An 18,356-nucleotide genomic window follows, 5' to 3' on the forward strand; every position below is an offset into this window, starting at 1 on the left:
AAGAAGAAGCAAGAGGAATGGAGAAAATAGAGAAATGTATGGGAAGAGGTGGTGGGACACAGCAGGGTAGTCCTCTCTCCCTGCCCCTTGGCCTCAATTAGCAGCATAACTAGCAATATTTTATGGAGCCCAGACAATGCCCCTCTTAAATCTGGTCTTGGCTGCATCATTCATTTGATGGCCATTTGTGACTATTTTTTTTTGGGGGGGGGAATATCTCTTCAAATCTTTTGCCCATTTTTATTGGTTGGTTGTTTTCTTATTAATGAATTATAAGAGGTATTTATACATCCTAGATATAAGTACTTTTGTCTGATGTAAGTGCTATGAATATTTTCTCCAAGTTTTGTCTTTTCTTTTTATCAACAATACCTTTTAAACAATAAAAGTTTAAAAAAATAAAAAAGAAAAGTTTTAAGTTTTAATGACATCAAATTTATAACTTTTTAAATATTTTTGTGCTTCTTGTGTTCTATTTATGAACTTTTGCCTACCCCAAAGTCACAAAGATTTTCTCCTGTCTTTTTCTAGATGTTTTAGAGTTTGGAGTTTTACATTTAGGTCCATCTAGAATCCATTTACATTGATTATCTATCTTGAGTTGATTTTTACGTGTGACATAAGGTAGAAGTTGGTGTTCACTTTTTTTTTTTCCTATATTGATATCCAGTTAATCGGGCACTATTTTGTGAAAGACTATTTTCCCCTCCACTAAATTGCTTTGGCACCTTTGATCAATTGACCACATATGTGTGACATCTTTCATTTTTTAGCAAATTTATCCTTCAAGGACATAATCAAGAAGGATTTAATCTATGTGTACATTTGCCCTAATTATGTCTTGGTGGGGCTCAACTCATGAGGTCTGACTGTCTAGGACTTAACAGTTCTGCCCACAGGTGAAGGAGAATAGGACAGGAGGCTACTCAGAAGAGTAATTGGAACAGACACATACAATTGGGACAGTCCTTTTCTGCATTTCACGTGCATCACATCATTGATCTTTCAGAACAACCCTGTGAAAAAGCGATCAATATGATCCCCACGATTTAAAGTGAAGCTCTGAGAGGTTATCTTATCTAAGGTCACACAGAGCTGGAGGAGTTGGAATCTGAACCTGGACTCTGATGCCAGAGCTGTGCCTTCAGTTACTGTTTTCTGTTGCCCCATTACTTTTACCTCCATAATGCTTGATGAATACCAAAAGGTTCAGTCTTTCTACATTGATTACTTTTATTTTTATGTTTAATCTTTATGGTCTTTAACAGCTTTTGCACCAGTGCTCTTATTTGGTGTTTCACAACCTAGCAAGACAAGCAGAAACGTTCCTACTATCCTCATTTTACTGATAAAGAAACTGAGAATCCCGTGGAGATAAGCGACTTGTCTAAGTTCACACACCTAGTATGCAGTGGAGCGAAGACTAAAACCTAGGTCCTCTGATAACCTGCTACTTGTTTTCAAATTAAAAGCCATTGATATAATAATCATCGTGTCTTAATATTATGTCTCACCATGTTCAGATGGAGCATATAGCTTCACTAAGGTCTCTAAATATTTTCTTTAATAATTCTTTCCCCAAATTGTGAGCATCCTAGTCTCACTCTCTGGACCACTGGTATAGAGACAGCTGCTCCCATGACCTTTCAAATGATGTCACTTTAGCAGGCTTTTAAAACAGAATGGGCCAAAGAAAAATTCCTGAGAGGAAGAACATGTTACCTTGAAGAGTAATCAATTACGTGAATGGTTTCACTGCCTGTTATACCATGGATTATGCTTTCATTTTTCATATTAATGTTCTTTATGTTTTTCAATTAGTCACGGCAAATTACCTGTCCTTCGCCTTGGCAAGGGCAGCTCAGTGGTCCTCAGTGGAGTATTTTCCAAGTTCTGTCTGGTGAATTCTTGATCAAATTCTTCTTGCGGTGTTAATGTGTAATTTTTTGAATGAATGAATGTATTCCGTTTGACACCATCTCATTCATGTAGGAAATTGCCTATTGAATAAGGAATCGGAGAAATCTGCCTTTCTTTTTTTGCAATGGTGCATTGTAAAAAAAAATTATTTTAGCTTTAATATAAAAAAAAAGAATTAGAACATTAAAGAAAATTAAAATTCGTCTAATATTTCTTAGTCCTTCTAACAGAGAAGGCTTGTGGCGTGGAGCATACAAAACAGCAGATACTCCAAAATCCGTGTCTACCTCCGTTTCTCCCTGCTGGGTCCTGGCAAAGTGCCTGCCCCTCCTCTGCACTCCATCCCACTGCCTCTCATATTTCCCATACCACAATACCTAACTATCTGCATTTTAATAGCCTGTTTAATAGTCAGTTCCTGCCCCCTTCCCCTGAGTGTGTGAGATGTTCTGGGACAGGAATGATGTCTTAATCAGGACTGAATCTCTACCTCTTCACACACTGCACAGCACAGAATTAAGTGCTTAGTAAGTTGTAGTTTCTTACTACAGCTGAGTGAACGAAGCCATTTGCCTTTGGAAAACACAAGTACATGGTTGTTAGCTACAGCCTTATCTCACGAAGTAGGCTTTCCTCAGTCTGTAATTTAACCATTATGTTGTATTTCCACAATCCTCTCTGAGTGGGAAAACCAAATAGCTTCTCTGACCTTGAGGATCTCATAGTCTAACAAAACTCTGGCGAATGTTACCTTTCTAAAGGCCATATGGTAGCCTCCCTTCAAAACACTGTCGGAGCTACCATTTTCCTTTTCCCTTGATGTGTGAAATCATCTTTAAAATCCGCAAACTCCTTCAAATACCTCTAGGAAGGTGCCTTAGAAATCAAATACTTTGTTCTCACAGGCTGATAAGTTCTTCAGAAAGACAGAATATGGTGGGAGCAAGGGGGATGCCTCTTCCTCAGACTAGTTTCATTATATTTTGTAGTATTTTTGGCTGGAGGGTGCACTGTAGAAACTACAACTCAAGGCCTACCCACAATTATATCTTTGGTCTTCACCAGAGAATAATTTTAACTGAGTTCTTTTTTTTTTAAAGATTTTATTTATATATTCATGACAGACACACACACACAGAGAGAGAGAGAGAGAGAGAGAGGCAGAGACACAGGCAGAGGGAGAGGCAGGCTCCATGTAGGGAACCTGACGTGGGACTGGATCCCAAGACTGCAGGATCACGCCCCGGGCCGAAGGGCCACTGGGGATGCCCCTAGAGAATAATTTTAATGTCTTTACACTCCCTTCCTTTCCTAGTGTCATTTTATGACTTTGGGGAGGGGAGAGAGAGCCTCTGTGGACTCTCTGAGTCTCCCTAAAGATCTCTGAGTCATTCTTAAACCAGTATCTTTACCACTGAAATTCTTCATTGCTATTAATAATTCTGGCAGTAAACCAGGGTGGAGAGTTCTAAAAGAAAATGCTATTATATGTTCAAGCTTTAGGTTAATTAAGCCAAACAAATGATAAAAAAAAAGTAGATCTGAAAATATCTCTAATTTTTACGCATTATGCAAACAAATGAATACAAATAATATCCAGAGTGAGTGCTCACTTGACTTGAGATACAACTAAACTGCAAAAGGCCTGAAAAAGAGCCTATGAGGTCTCTCTTTCCAGAGAAGTCTTTAAATGACACTCGTTGCTGGTGGAATAGCGTGTGAAAACCATCAGAGGATAGTAGGATTGAAGAGCTGGAAAAAAAAAAAAAGCTTGAAAGAATGTCTGTTTTCCTCGGCTTCAGTACAATGTAGGATCAGTGCAGTTTGGTACAATGCAGGATTATTTGCCCTTCCCTAGAACTCTCCAGGAAACAGAAATGCCACATAGCCCTCGGTCCCCATTCTTGCAATTTAACACATCAACAAGGAAAGTTCCTTACTATGACTAAAGAACACTTTCTGTTTTGCTTTAATGTGATTTCAGTTCCTTTTATTGTGATGTTTTGCTGCAAAGAATTCAACAAATCCCTATTCTTTTTATGGAAAATTTCCATGCCCTTTAAAACCATAAATAAGAGATGCCTGGATGGCTCAGTTGGCTAAGTGTTTGCCTGGAATCTAGCCCCACATTGGAGAGCTGGCTTCTCCCTCTCCCCCTCCCCTCTGCTCATGTGCTCTCTTGCTCTCTCTCACTCGTTCTATCTTAAACAAAAATTTTTAAAAAACATAAATAAGACGACTCTTATCCTCATAATCTTGATTAGACAAAATCTATCTAGTTCATTTTATTCTTATTCCCTTTAATTTTACTTCATTATTCCTATTTAAAGACCAAAACAAGAACAGCTCCAGAATCTACTTTATTCCTGGTTCTCAGAACTACTGGAGACTGATACAGACTGGATCCTTCACCCACAAAGTCACTATATCATGCCCACAACTGCATGTAAGTAATTGCCTGGTTTGGAAAAAAAATTCAGATATACAAAGAGTCCTGGAGAGAGGCAGGCTGTCTTGTGTGTGTGTGTGTGTGTGTGTGTGTCTGTGTGCATGTGTGTGTGTGTGTGTTCCATTAAGGGTTAGAATTGAGTCGACATGCAAATTTTGTAGCATTAACTCTGAAGTGGTCAATTTCAAAAATGAAAGAACTTAAGGGCAGCTAATTTGGAGATATAAATCTGATGAGAAAAAATAGGATTTTTCAGATTCCTAGAGAAGGCAAATCCCTATCAGTCGAAATGCCCACCAGACAGAAAGTTCAACAGTGTAACACAAATGTGGCAGAGTAGAAAAGAGGGAGCTAAGGTTTATATTTTGTGTGATGTTGGATACGTCTCTTAATCTCGATCATCCCATAGTAAATACCTCTCGGAATGGTGTTCCAGATGACAGTTCTTCCTCTGGGAATGGCCTCAATATGCAGGGATGACAGGCCACTAGTGTTCATGTTAATACTTTGAGATCCTGATCCCTTTGCCATGGTTATTTGCTCCAGGGGCGGGCGCAGGATCCAAACCAAGTAAATACAATTCTTTCAGGATTGTAAATCTTGAACAGAAAGGCACAATGTACTGTTTGCAGTTTGGTGTCGAGTCTTTATTTGATTTCATTATGCCTAGCCCATCTGCAGTTAGTTCTTTACCTGTCTTTAACTTGACATTAATTGATTGATTGATTGATTGATTGATTTCCTTCCGGACAGGATCTTTGTCATATGTCCCCCTATAGGCAAACAAAAAAAAAAATCTTTTATATTGATGTAAATATTCATTAGTTTTATTATGATGGTGAAGTCAGGAATGTATCCCTATATCTAAAATCATCAATTTTTGCACTTTAAACATGTACAGAATATTATATGTCAATTAAACCTCAATAAACCTGTAAAAAATAGTTATGGAAGCCTGTTGGAAAGAGTAATTAATCTTGACTGGGGTGAATATGGGAGAGATTTGTTTCAGATAAGAAAGTTTTATGGTTTTCCAATTAGCTCCAAGGACTTTGTGCCACTCTCACTGTCTTCCTCCAAGGGAAACTGCTCTTTCTGTAGTCTCTGCTAATAAAAACGTCAGCAGGCTGCTTCTTGAGCAAGGGATAGTACTTACTGTATCATCACTGGACCACCTGACCTAAGAATGGCTAATCCTATTAGGTGATTAGCTAGACCAGTCAAATTCTTTCCAGCCAGAAATTGATTGGATAATAAGGTGATCTAGCAGGAGAAAATGTTTGGAATGAAGAAAGAAAAATCAAGATGCCATGAGAGAAAGAGAGCCCTGCATCTACAATGACACCCAGACAAACAGAGCATCGGATCAGTTACTATGGCAACTTACAATGACTCCATGATTTAGGGTAACCTGAGTGAGACTGTAACTTTCTAATTAAAACACTTGAATCATCCTAACTTAGCACTGCATTGTTAAAATGCCCACTTGGGTCAGGAGCAGCACCGGATCTGATGAAATGTTTCTCTCTTGTCATTCCCACTTCTTGCCAAATAAGGACAGTTCGTTAGCAGTGGCAAACATACTGGTGTCTTGCAGCTTTAAAGAAATGTGCCCCAAGTGATGCTGTACAGGATTATTTTCAAGCAAGTTGTTTTAGGTCACTTTCAGAGTAGATATTCCAAATTCACCTGTTTGGCTATGAAACAGTTTTATTCCTTTTTTGGCAGGGGGATAGTGGTGGACCAATACTGGATATTCTATTTGCCCATTTTCTGACCTTCTCTGCCCTTCTTTAAGTCCTGGTAGACTGACATGATTGACTGGCTCATCCAGGCTCCATTTGGGAGAGCCTCTGGGAAGCTCTTGCAGAACACTGGTCAGAGGGAGGAGGAAGAGTTGAAAGGGGGTGCTGTTGGTCAGGGCCTGTCTCCTCTACCTAAGACTATAGTTCCTATAGGGCCCCTCTTCGATAGCTCTCTCTGTATTCCATTAATGGTTGCCTTCCTTGTCCCTTTAGGTTTAGGGATGATAATGGCTTCCACCATTGCTAAAATCTATGATACTTCACTATTCCATATTGGTTACCTTACTTTTAAGTAGTTCTTTTATTAAACTCTTTTCAAATACTCCTTTGAATATGTCATCTCTTTCTAGTGGGATCCTGACACAGGGGGCTGTTCAAATTTAACTGTGTAAGTTCGGAACTTTTCTACAAACCTTCTAAGTGACAGTAAAGGCCAACATATACCTCCTATTATAGACACAAGGAATCTGTTTGCCTTTGTATCTTTTATCCCTAACACGATATCTGGCATAGAGCAGATGCTCATCAAAAGTGTACCAAAAGATATATTTTAATGAATAAATGAATTTAAATTCATGTGAATTCTGCAATTAATGCTTGAATAAAGGTTTTCTGATATTTTACATGAACTATTCTAATCTGTGACAGAAAACCAGCAGTGAGCAACCTCAGTAGTAATCTGAGGAATGCAAATTAAAATAGCAATGCTGTAATATTCTGCACCTATTAAATAAACTAATTTAAACTATCACACCAAATGCTGGTATTGTAGCAAAACTGTATATTCAAATACTGCTGCTGGTAGCCATATAAATTGGCATAGCCCATTTAAAAAGCAATATGGCAATATTAATCAAAAACCATAAAAATGACCTAGTAATCTCACTCTTTGGGATTCACCCTAAGGATATATTTGAAGAGAAGCAAAAAGGCCATATGCATGAAGATGTTTAATGAAACAATACCTATAACATCAGGAAAATGGGAAACAACATAAAAGGCACAATGTGCATTCCAGTGCATCCACCCAACGGAACCCTCTGCTCCCTCCCAAGAAAAATGTTTCCTATAGAGGTGACAGCAAAAGAGAAGAGAGCTCCACATATAAAAAGAAAGAGCAAATCTGGGGACATAGGTACAAACAAAGAGAAGACAATGTGAAGACACAGGGAGAAGGTGGCCGTCTACAAGCCATGGAGAGAGGCCTGGAATAGACCCTTGCCTCATGGCTTTCAGAAGGAACCAACCCTGCCAATACTATGATCTCAGAGAACTATAAGAAAATAAACCTGTCGCTTAAGTCACCCATTCTATGGTATTTTGTTATGGTAACCCTAACAAACTAATACTGAAGCAAAATTTAAAATTGTGAGTGTGCTGTAACTAGCAAAATATAGCTATGTGTCAAGAAACAAAGACAAAAAGTGAATATGCAAAAACAAAAATGCCCTAAATTAGTTATGGTCATGGGAAATGTGTGATTCCTTTATCTTGTCAAATGCTACAATAGCTGCATTTATCCATTTAAAAAAACGAACTAGGGGTGGTGGAAGGGGAGGAGGGCGGGGGGTGGGGGTGAATGGGTGACGGGCACTGAGGGGGGCACTTGACGGGATGAGCACTGGGTGTTATTCTGTATGTTGGTAAATTGAACACCAATAAAAAATTAATTTACTTAAAAAAAATAAAAATAAAAAATAAAAATTTCCCATCATCTCTGGCAGATGAAACTAGAAAAAAAAAATAAAAAATAAAAAAATAAAAATAAAAAATTTGCCACAGGGAGGGAAAATAAATGTGTATCAAAGATTTATTGCAGCAGCATCTATGAAAAACAGATTTGGTGGCAGTAGACTATGTACTTATGATGAAATGTATCCTAATTTTCTCTCTCTCCCTCTCTTTCACACAATTCCAATAGTTTTGCATGCTGTACTTGTGTATCATTTGTTTTTTTTTTGTTTTGTTTTGTTTTTTGTGTAGTCATTTGTAAATGATGATGATCTGTTGAATGGCAAAAACATTTAATTAACATGTATGTTGTACTTCATATTTTTTTTTCTCCTGAGGAATAGGCTGGAAACAGTTGAACACTTCATGCTGCTGAACCGCAGCTCTACAGCTGGACCTTGTCCCTGCTTAGCAACACTCTTAGGCATCCCTAGAGAATTTTGACTGGTTCTCAGCTTCTTCAGACCTCTCCTTTGAACACCTGGGGTCATCAGCTTGTGTACCTATAGAGTCAGTCGTTGCAAACCAAATCTGACCTCAGGCAGAGAATTGTAAACAAGACAGACATTTTAGCAAGGTACCTTATTGTGAGTGCACCCGTAACCTTGTGTTACAGCCGTCTCTCATAATTGGATCTTGTCTTTTTTGTGCTTGAAGCTATATATTAATGATGTATCAAGTACTTCAGCCCCCTCAGAAGCCCCTGTCTTATTCTCTAAACCGTAATCTAGAGTTTGTGATCCTACTACCTTCAGTAATGCTATCCTATCTGGTCTCCCTCATCCTGGAATTGCCCCTAACTCCAATAGCTACCACCAAATCCATTTGAAGACCACCTGCAACCTGAAAAAAAAAAAACAACTCTGAATCCTTAAAATGCACATGCATGAATTCCATGCTCTCTTCTCTGGGAGTGGAATCCATAAATATGCATTTTATAAGCTTCCCAGGTTATTCTGAAAAACACTTGAGTTCAAGAACAATTGTTCACAGCAGCTGGAAAGATCTTCCTAAACTTCAAATCTGACAGACACCTCACTTCTCTGCTTTAAAACCTTCAATTTCTCATAACATCCAAGTGTAAGTCCAAAACGCTTAAGACAGTTGGCAAGATCTTCCAGGATCTGACTCCTGTCTGCTTGTCCACCCTCATGTCTTTCTGCTCCCTGTTGGCCCAGTGAAACTCAAATGCTGCAAGTTTTCTGTACCTACCATGCTGCTGTATGCCTCCATGCCTCTTCTTAGGCCTTGTCTGCTTGGTGAATATCCATTCTTCAAAACCCTACTCAAGTGCCCTGTACCAACACTATAAAGCCTTTACACAACACACACAGAGTCTCCAGACAGTTAATGCTCTTTCTATATCCTTGCTATGTATGTCATTCTGCTGTTGCATTTAACTCAGAGAAACTCCATTTCTTTTATTTATGTTTACAACTCTTCTACCCATCTCCTGTCACTACTCCTCTCTCCACTAGGCTGTGAGTTCATAGAAGGCAAGGACACTGTCTTAATCTCCATACTCAGAGCAACTTACACATAATAGGTGCCTTATAAATGTTAACTAGAACACATTTGCACTCTTTAAAGCATGCAGATTCCAGTAAAACTCTTTCTGTTATGATAGTTAATTTCATGTGTTGATTAGCCACAGGTTGCCAGATTAAACATTTAGGACCTGAATAGAACAAATGGTGGAGGAAGGAGAAATTCAACCCTTTTTCTTTCTGCCTGGTTACTTGAGCTGGGACATGGATTTTCTTCTGCCTTTAGTGCTCCCAGTTCTTAGGCCTTTAGGCTCAGACTAGAGTCTGCAACATTATCTTTCAGGATATGTATATATCCTGAATTTATATATATCTTCCCATTGTTTCCATTTCTCTGGGGGAACCACTGAACCCTAATACATCCATGATACACTAATCCGGGAACAATTTTCCAACTATCTTGCCTTTTGGATTGCTACTTCATGCATGCTACTTCCTTTCCATAAAGTTTACTAGCTCTACATGACAAAATTAGATTTATTTTTCAAGTGCGACTTCTGGCACACAGCACATCTCTTTGCATCTCTATTGTTGCTATTATCATGCTCGGTTTAACATCACAGTTGATTGAGGACCTATAGTTTTATTCAACATGTGTTCAAGGATTGCCACATAGTAGGTGCTCACTGGGTAACTATCAGATTAATTACTGACCATAGACATGGTGTTCTTTTGCAAAAGTCATGAAATCTTATTTGATCAGAAACCTAGAAATGGTTTCCTTTATTCAGCAAAGACTGTAAATAGTATGTAACATTGATTTTATTTTTTTAGATTAAACTGTGACATTGATTTTCAAGTATTTTGCTTCCCCTTGTCAGTTCTTGATTAGATGGTTCAATGTAATCCATCATTTTAGTATTTGATCATTTTCAAAATGAATTAGTTCCAAGTCTACATGGTAAACAGGTTACTATTCAGGAAGCGCAAATAATTCTGATTTGAAAAGTGATGCCTTTAGATGTTATCTTGTGCTCTTTAAAAGATTGAGATAAAATATTAAACTTCATTTAACTTGTCTCACACCAAAAAGTGCTTTGGGATGAAAGGAAGAGGGTGGGAAGGAAGATAATTAGCATTCCCTGAGATCCTGTTATGTTCTCATTGTAACACAACAATATGGGTATTACTGTCCCCTTGAACGTTAAAGACAGTGCAGCTATTATATTAATTCCCATTTTGGAAATGCAAAGAAAGCAAGTTAAGGAATATGAAGTATATTTCTATCACTCAACTCAACTAGAAGAGGAAGGATTCAAATTTAAGTCTGGCAGCCACTAAGACTGTACACTTTCCAGTAAACTAACTGCATCATCTGCCTTAGAGCTATTAAGCCTTTCCCAATAGCAAGATAAACAATGAAAATAAACTGTTAAGTAAAACCTTTGCCACAGAGAGATAAATCCCTGATCTTCTGTTTATGTTTTCAACTTTCAGTCTGAGCTATCCATTCAACAAATAGGTATTGAGGGATTCTCCATGTGTATGCCACTGTGCTGGGGAGGTGGGGGTACAGCAAGTTGAGAGACTAGCACAGTCTCTGCATTCAAGGAGTATACATTTGAGAGGGAGATTTTAAACAATAATTACAAAGCAAATCACTCATTACTATTTTCAGTAAATGCTACAAAGGAGAAGAACAGGGTGTTGTGGATCATAGACATGGGCCTGACCTCCTCTAGATGTCAGAGAAGGCTTCTCTGAGGATGTATCTTTTAGAAATAAGATTTGGAGGTGGCAAAGAGTTGACTAGGCAAAGGATGGAGAGAGAGTTACAGACAGTGGGGACAGCGTGTGAAGATCCTTTGAGTCAGGAAAGAACACCGAGTTTTAGGAGAACTGAAAGAAGATAAAAAGACAGACAGAGGTAGACATCCTTAGCCTCTGCAGTGCTAAGCTTCTTCAAGTCAGAACTGGGTCCAGCCAGTTAGTGAAGAATATGTCCATACTCAGTTGCAAGGAAAACAGGGACAGCTGGTGAGATGAGCAACAAAGTGGGTACATGCCACAGTTCGTTTACTCTGGAAAACAACCCAACATGGCAAAGAATTCCAGGCCCTTCACTTCTGAGTCATCAACACCATCCTGTGTTCCCAGGGAACTTCGAGGCTCTGCTCTTGTATTTGAGAGGAGAGCTGCCCAACTTCCTTCTTATCATGCCTATTTTTTAACCTACTCAGAGTATCTATCACGTGAACTAAACCTAGAAGGGTTACCTCCTAGCTTTGAGCTAAGTAAACTGTTCTCCAGAAGTTTTCTATTCCTAACTCTATTTCTATATTCTAGCCAGGAATGGTAGATGCAATCTCTCAGGGCCACATTTAGTGTAAAAAAGACACAATTCGCTGAAGAATTTTATTGTTTTCTGAGTCTCAGTGCTCTGAACAATAAGGAAATCAATAAAGTGCTGGTTTATGAGGATTAGAGTATAAGCTGAAGTTGATCAAATTCTCAGGGAAGTCATCTAGAAAGAATACATTTCGATAAGTTAAAGTTGTAAGTCAAGGCCCAACAGCAGAACAAACCGTGTAGCCTTTCAGGCCAACCAATTTCCAATTTTTATTCTTGAAAAGTAGTGTAAAATGATCATTATAAATGAAAAAAAACATGACATGAGTAATCATTTTTCTTAAAATTCAAGAGGAAAATTAATTCAAATATTGCTCTACTTGAAGTGCACAATTAGCAAAGTTTTGGAATGGCCCCAAGTGACAGCTTCAATCTTAGCTCTTCAAATAAAAGCCAACATATTTTTAGACAGAAGAACTGACTAAGATGTAAGTGGCTCGCAGTTAAAGTAATTGCATATCTGGTGGTGGTAAGTGAATTATAGAAGTGACAAATGCTATACTTAAATAATTTCAGGCAAACAACATCTCCCTTCTGCACAGAACAGATTCAAAAGAGCAGAAGTCAGTAAAAACATCTGCCTCATTTATTCTGTTCTTGCCTGCATGACTGAGGCCCAGTTCCCAGTTTGAGCTGGAGTTAGCCAAGCACACGATACGGACAGCAATGCCCTCCAATCACCATCCTGAAAACAGCAGATATGTGAAGACTGATTTCTAGCAGCAGTCAGCTTACTTTTCTTAAAAGTGAAAAAGTGATGAAAGTATTTTGAAATGTACAACATTTAACCTTGACAAAATTTTTTCTGCCAGTTTCAGTGGAAAAGGACTCTACTGTCCAAGAAATGGGAAGAATACCACTCTGCCTGGAATGCTTGTCATTGCCAACTCTCCACGTGGGTATCCTTTCTGTCCTTCAGGGCCCATTGAAATTCTACTTTCAACCTTTGTCATAGTGAATTTCCCCTTCCCTTGCTTTCTATAATCCTCAGTTACATGCTTGTAATTGTAATGTTGCATTCTTTTAGCTATGCAAGGATCCATCTCTCTTCCTAAATAATTTGCTAAGTTATAAGGTACTAGAAGACAGGTGCCCTGATCCCAACTCCACCTCCAATATCTAAAATAGTTTTTGGCACATAGTATCATTTAATAAGGGCTTTTTGAATTAGATTCCAGGACTTAAAAATCTTCCTTAAGCCAATCATTCTGAGAATTTTGAGGTAATACTTGGAAAACAGGTTGCATCAATATGTGCAGTGAAGAGACTATTACTGAACTATTCAATTGACCCTCTTAGTTGGAAACCAATTAGCCATGATCCAAGTATGCCACAGTAGAAATCAAGGGGTCTACGTCCCTGAGTCTCTGTCAGTCGTGTTCTTCTAGAAGCTGCTATGTTTGACAAATTCATGGTTGGATTGGTTTGGGGACTGTTATGCCACCCATCTGGTAAACAGAACTTCTTTGTCAAAAGAAGACAAACTGGGGTGCCTGAGTGGCTTAGTAGGTTAAGCATCTGTCTTCAGCTCTGGTCATGATCGTGGGGGTCCTGGGATCAAGCCCCTCATTGGGCTCTCTGCTCAGCAGGGAGTGTGCTTCTTCCTCTCCCTCTGTGTTTGTGCTTGCCTGCTCGCTCTTTCACTCTCTCTCAAACAAATAAAACCTTTTTTTAAAAAAGACAAATTCTAATTCCTGGATATTTTGGGGGAGCAAATAATAAAAATTACAAAAGAAAAATTCTGGATCTATCTTTATTTAAGTCCACAAATATTTATTCCTTTGAAAGTGCCAGCCTAAAGACCTCTTCTAAGTTGCTCTTTAAGAATAATTAAGAATATAAATTTGTTTGATGTGTATTTTTTTATTATCACAGTCATTGCATTGTTTCCATTAAAATATGCAACCTGATTATTGATTAAATGCTTGTTTATGCATTCAGCTAAGCTAAGTTATGTAGCTTCATCATCAACTTCTGCAGCTGGATCTCTGAAATATGAAATTGGATCAGCATGGTATAACTTTTTGTTAATAAAATATGCAGAAAAGGTAGCAAAGTGTATACCCTGAGTATTAAACTTGTAGACTCTCAGCATAAAAGTGAGACTATGTAAGTGCAGAGCAGAAGTGATGAAGTGTGCCATATGAGCCACTCGTTGTGCAGCATAATTCACAAATTACAGCCCTTTGTCACTAAGCTTATCTGGAACGCTACAAAACTGGATCAAAAACAGAAACAGATACCTGTCCATATGACATTTATGGGTCTTGCAGAAGAGAAAGTTTTTTCAATCTCATTTCTTTCCTCCTGAGATTTTACTTAGCAAAATACACTTTAGAAAACTGGCAAAGTTGTATCTAAATATATGTACAATTTAGCTACATTTAGACATCACTCAAAAAAATCTTAACACCATTATGAAACTCTCTCTTTTTGATCAAGGGAAGTAGAAGCTTTTCACCTCTCCACTTTCTTTTTTTTTCTTTTTTTTTTTAATTTATTGATGATAGTCACACAGAGAGAGAGAGAGAGAGAGAGAGAAGTAGAGACACAGGCAGAGGGAGAAGCAGGCTCCATGCACCGGGAGCCCGACGTGGGACTCGATCCCGGGCCTCCAGGATCGCGCCCTGGGCCAAAGGCAGGCGCCAAACCGCTGCGCCACCCAGGGATCCCCACCTCTCCACTTTCATAAGGAATTTTTTGAAGGTTATTTTGTCAGTCAATTGGAGGCTGTAGTCTAACCAACTATTCTTAAGTACATGCATTTTTTCCTCTTAAGGTTCAGTACACTGTGGGACCAAAGTACCTTAACACAGATATGGGTCTTATTTACTCATGGAATGAACTTGGGGACAAAGGAAGCAGACTTCTTTCCCTCTCTCATCAAAGATATCACTCTACCATCACCACTTTCCTTTGACTTCTGGCTTGTCTTATGTACCCTTAAGATATACAAACAGTTGGATGGGCAACTAAACATTACCCCAGTCTGAAAATATTTAGGAGTACAAATAAAATCCAAGTATCTAGCACTTTCTTCAGTCTGGACAATCATATTACAACATTCATATCCTAGGATTCATGTAATCCTTTTATTTATTTATGTACTTTCCAGCTTCATTGAGATACAGTTGACATTTTGCATTGTGTAAGTTTAAGCTGTGCAGTGTGTTGATTTGATACATTAAAATATAGGAAAATGATTACCACCATAGCATTAGTTAATGCCCCCATCCCTTCACGTAATCACCATTTCTTTTTTGTCATGAGAACATTTAAGATCTACTATCTTAGTAACTTTCAAGTATATAATACAGTGTGATTAGCTATCATTGCCATGCTGTGCATTAGATCCCTAGAACTTAGTTAATCTTTTAAGTGGAAGTTTATACCCTTTTAGCAATATCTCCCCATTTCTCACACTCCTCAGACCCTGGTAATCACAACTCAACTCTCTGTTCCTTTGAGTTTGGCTTTTCTAGATCCACATTTTTAAAAATATTTTATTTATTCATGATAGACAGAGAGAGAGAGAGAGAAAGAAAGAGAGAGATAGAGAGAGAGAGGCAGAGACACAGGCAGAGGGAGAAAAAGGCTCCATGCATGGAGCCCGACGCAAGACTTGATCCCAGGACTCCGGGATCGCGCCCTGGGCCAAAGGCAGGCGCTAAACCGCTGAACCACCCAGGGATCCCCTCTAGATCCACATATAACTGATAACATACAGTATTTGTTTTTTACTCTGATTTACTCATTTAGCATAATGCCCTGAACATTCACAAATGGTAGTATTTCTTCTTTTTTATGCCTAAATAATATTTCATTGTATATGTCTACTGCATCTTCTTTATCCACTCATCTGCTCATGGACACTTAGGTTATTTTTATATCTTGGCTATTGTGTATAATGCTATAATGAACATGGGGGCATAGACTTCTTCTTGAGATTCTATTTTCCTTTGTTCTTCTTTCTCTAGATTGCTTATGCTCTTCAGGGTTTTTTTCTGGCTCCATACAAATTCTAGTATTATATTTTTCTATTTCTGTGAAAAATGTTCCTGGAATTTTGATAGAGACAGTTCATTGACTCTGCAAACAGTTTAGGGTAATATATTAATAAATAATAGGGTAATAAATCTTTTAAAAAATAAACTGTTGTAAACTTTATTTATTTATTTATTTATTTATTTATTTATTTATTTATTGGAGTTCGATTTGCCAACATATAGTATAACACCCAGTGCTCATCCTGTCAAGTGCCCCCCTCAGTGCCCGTCACCCAGTCACCCCATCCCCCCCGCCCACCTCCCCTTCCACTACCCCTTGTTCGTTTCCCAGAGTTAGGAGTCTCTCGTGTTCTGTCTCCCTTTCTGATATTCCCCACTCATTTTCTCTCCTTTACCCTATAATCCCTTTCACTATTTTTTATATTCCCTGTATGAGTGAAACCATATGATGATTGTCCTTCTCCGATTAACTTACTTCACTCAGCATAATACCCTCCAGGTCCATCCACATTGAAGCAAATGGTGGGTATTCATCGCTTCTAATGGCTGAGGAATATTCCATTGTATACATAGACCACAGCTTCTTTATCCATCATCTTTCGATGGACACTGAGGCTCCTTCTACAGTGTGGCTATTGTGGACATTGCTGCTAGAAACATCGGGGTGCAGGTGTCCCGACGTTTCATTGCATCTGTATCTTTGGGGTGAATCCTCAGCAGGGCAATTGCTGGATTGTAGGGCAGATCTACTTTTACCTCTTTGAGGAACCTCCACACAGTTTTCCAGAGTGGCTGCACCAGTTCACATTCCCCCCAAGAGCACAAGAGGGTTCCCCTTTCGCCACATCCTCTCCAACATTTGTCTTAATTTTCCCCATTCTCACTGGGGTGAGGTGGTATCTCATTGTGGTTTTGATTTGTATTTCCCTGATGGCCAGTGATGTGGAGCATTTTCTCATGTGCTTAGGAGCTGCCAAGTCTCATACCATTGTGATTAGAAAAGATACTTGGTATGATTTCAGTTTTCTTAAATTTGCTAAGATTTGTTTTGTGACCTTTCCTATGTTTTATTCTGAAGAATATTCCATGGTCCCTAAAAAGAATGTGTTTTCTACTGCTGTTGAATGGAATGTTTTGTGTATGTCTGTTAGTGCCATTTGTTTTATTTTTTTAAAAAGATTTTATTTATTCATGAGAGACACAGAGAGAGAGAGAGAGAGAGGCAGAGACACAGGCAGAGGGAGAAGCAGGCTCCATGCAGGGAGCCTGACGTGGGACTCGATCCTGGGACTCCGGGATCAGGCCCTGGGCCAAAGGTGGAGCTAAACCGCTGAGCCACCCGGGCTGCCCAATGCCATGTGTTTTAAAGTGAGGTTTACATTCAGTGTTTCGTTGATTTTCTGTCTGGATGATCAATCCATTGTTGAAGGTGAGATGTTACTAATTACTGCTATATTGCTGTCTATGTCTCTCTTTAGGTCTGTTAATATTTTCATTGTATAGTTAGACACTTTGATGTTGGGTGCATGTGTATTTTCAATTATAAAGTTACTCTTGATGGATTAAACTATGTTTTATCCTCCAAGCTGATAATAATTATTGTGTGTGGTATCCTTCCCTAGCTAAAATGAATTCCAAATGAAGACAGGAAAAGCTCTACTAATCATTTGTTGTGTGGTGATATGGTTTATAAGGAATGTATATGTGATCATTTGCTTGTTGACGTCTATAGGCGTCTGTAACTACTTTGGCAATGTTGTTATAATATTGTCGGGTGGAACCCAAGTGAATTTTGGATTCTTTCATATTAGCACTTTATCTATGCTATGTTATACTTCGATTATATTTTAGTTATTATTTTTTCCCCATTGGATTGGGTACATGTATTTCTTTTTTATTATTATTTTTATTTATTTATGATGGTCACAGAGAGAGAGAGAGGCAGAGACACAGGCAGAGGGAGAAGCAGGCTCCATGCACCCAGAGCCCGATGTGGGATTCGATCCCAGGTCTCCAGGATCGCGCCCTGGGCCAAAGGCAGGCGCCAAACCGCTGCGCCACCCAGGGATCCCGGGTACATGTATTTCTACTGGTACCTGAATAGCACCATTCTGGTGCTCCTAATACTTGTGTAAGGATTAATTGAAAGATATAAGTGTAGATTTGCTGTTTTATTCCCTACTCCCCTGCTTGGATAGCCTGTCCCAGTGTGATGATAGACATGGAGATCCATGCAAAGAGCAAGCTACCTAAACTGTTGTGAACTTCAGGGGTGCCTGGGTGGCTCAGTCAGGTAAGCATCTGCCTTTGGCTCAGGTCATGATCCCAGGGTCCTGGGGTTGAGCCCCAAGTCAGGCTCCCTGCTGGGCCTGCTTCTCCTTCTCCCTCTGCTGCTCCCCCTGCTTGTGCTCTCTCACATGCACACCCTCTCAAATAAATAAATAAAATCTTTTAAAAAAATAAACTGTTGTAAACTTCATATATCAGGAGAGTATGTCTCTCTTTTCTCAGTTCATGTTCCCTAACTTCTAAAGTCTCTTCGTAAGTA

At 38.8% G+C, this 18,356-nt stretch overlaps 1 long non-coding RNA gene across 14 annotated transcripts in view; it reads left to right on the forward strand.

Annotated features, from left to right (window-relative positions):
• Window positions 1-18,356, forward strand: part of LOC144308794 (uncharacterized) — a 136,006-nt gene that overhangs the window by 58,050 nt on the left and 59,600 nt on the right. For 5 of the 14 annotated variants that reach the window (XR_013375119.1, XR_013375118.1, XR_013375120.1 and 2 more), the window contains one exon: window positions 12,614-12,696. The exons of 3 other annotated variants lie outside the window; for them this stretch is intronic. This is a non-coding gene — a long non-coding RNA (uncharacterized LOC144308794). Of the gene's footprint in view, window positions 1-4,250; window positions 4,367-5,636; window positions 6,498-12,613; window positions 12,697-18,356 lie in introns of those variants that run through there. 6 more of the 14 variants (XR_013375114.1, XR_013375121.1, XR_013375115.1 and 3 more) reach the window with 2 other exon arrangements.

The sequence above is a fragment of the Canis aureus genome, chromosome X, assembly GCF_053574225.1.
Source record: "Canis aureus isolate CA01 chromosome X, VMU_Caureus_v.1.0, whole genome shotgun sequence".
Classification (NCBI taxonomy): domain Eukaryota; kingdom Metazoa; phylum Chordata; class Mammalia; order Carnivora; family Canidae; genus Canis; species Canis aureus.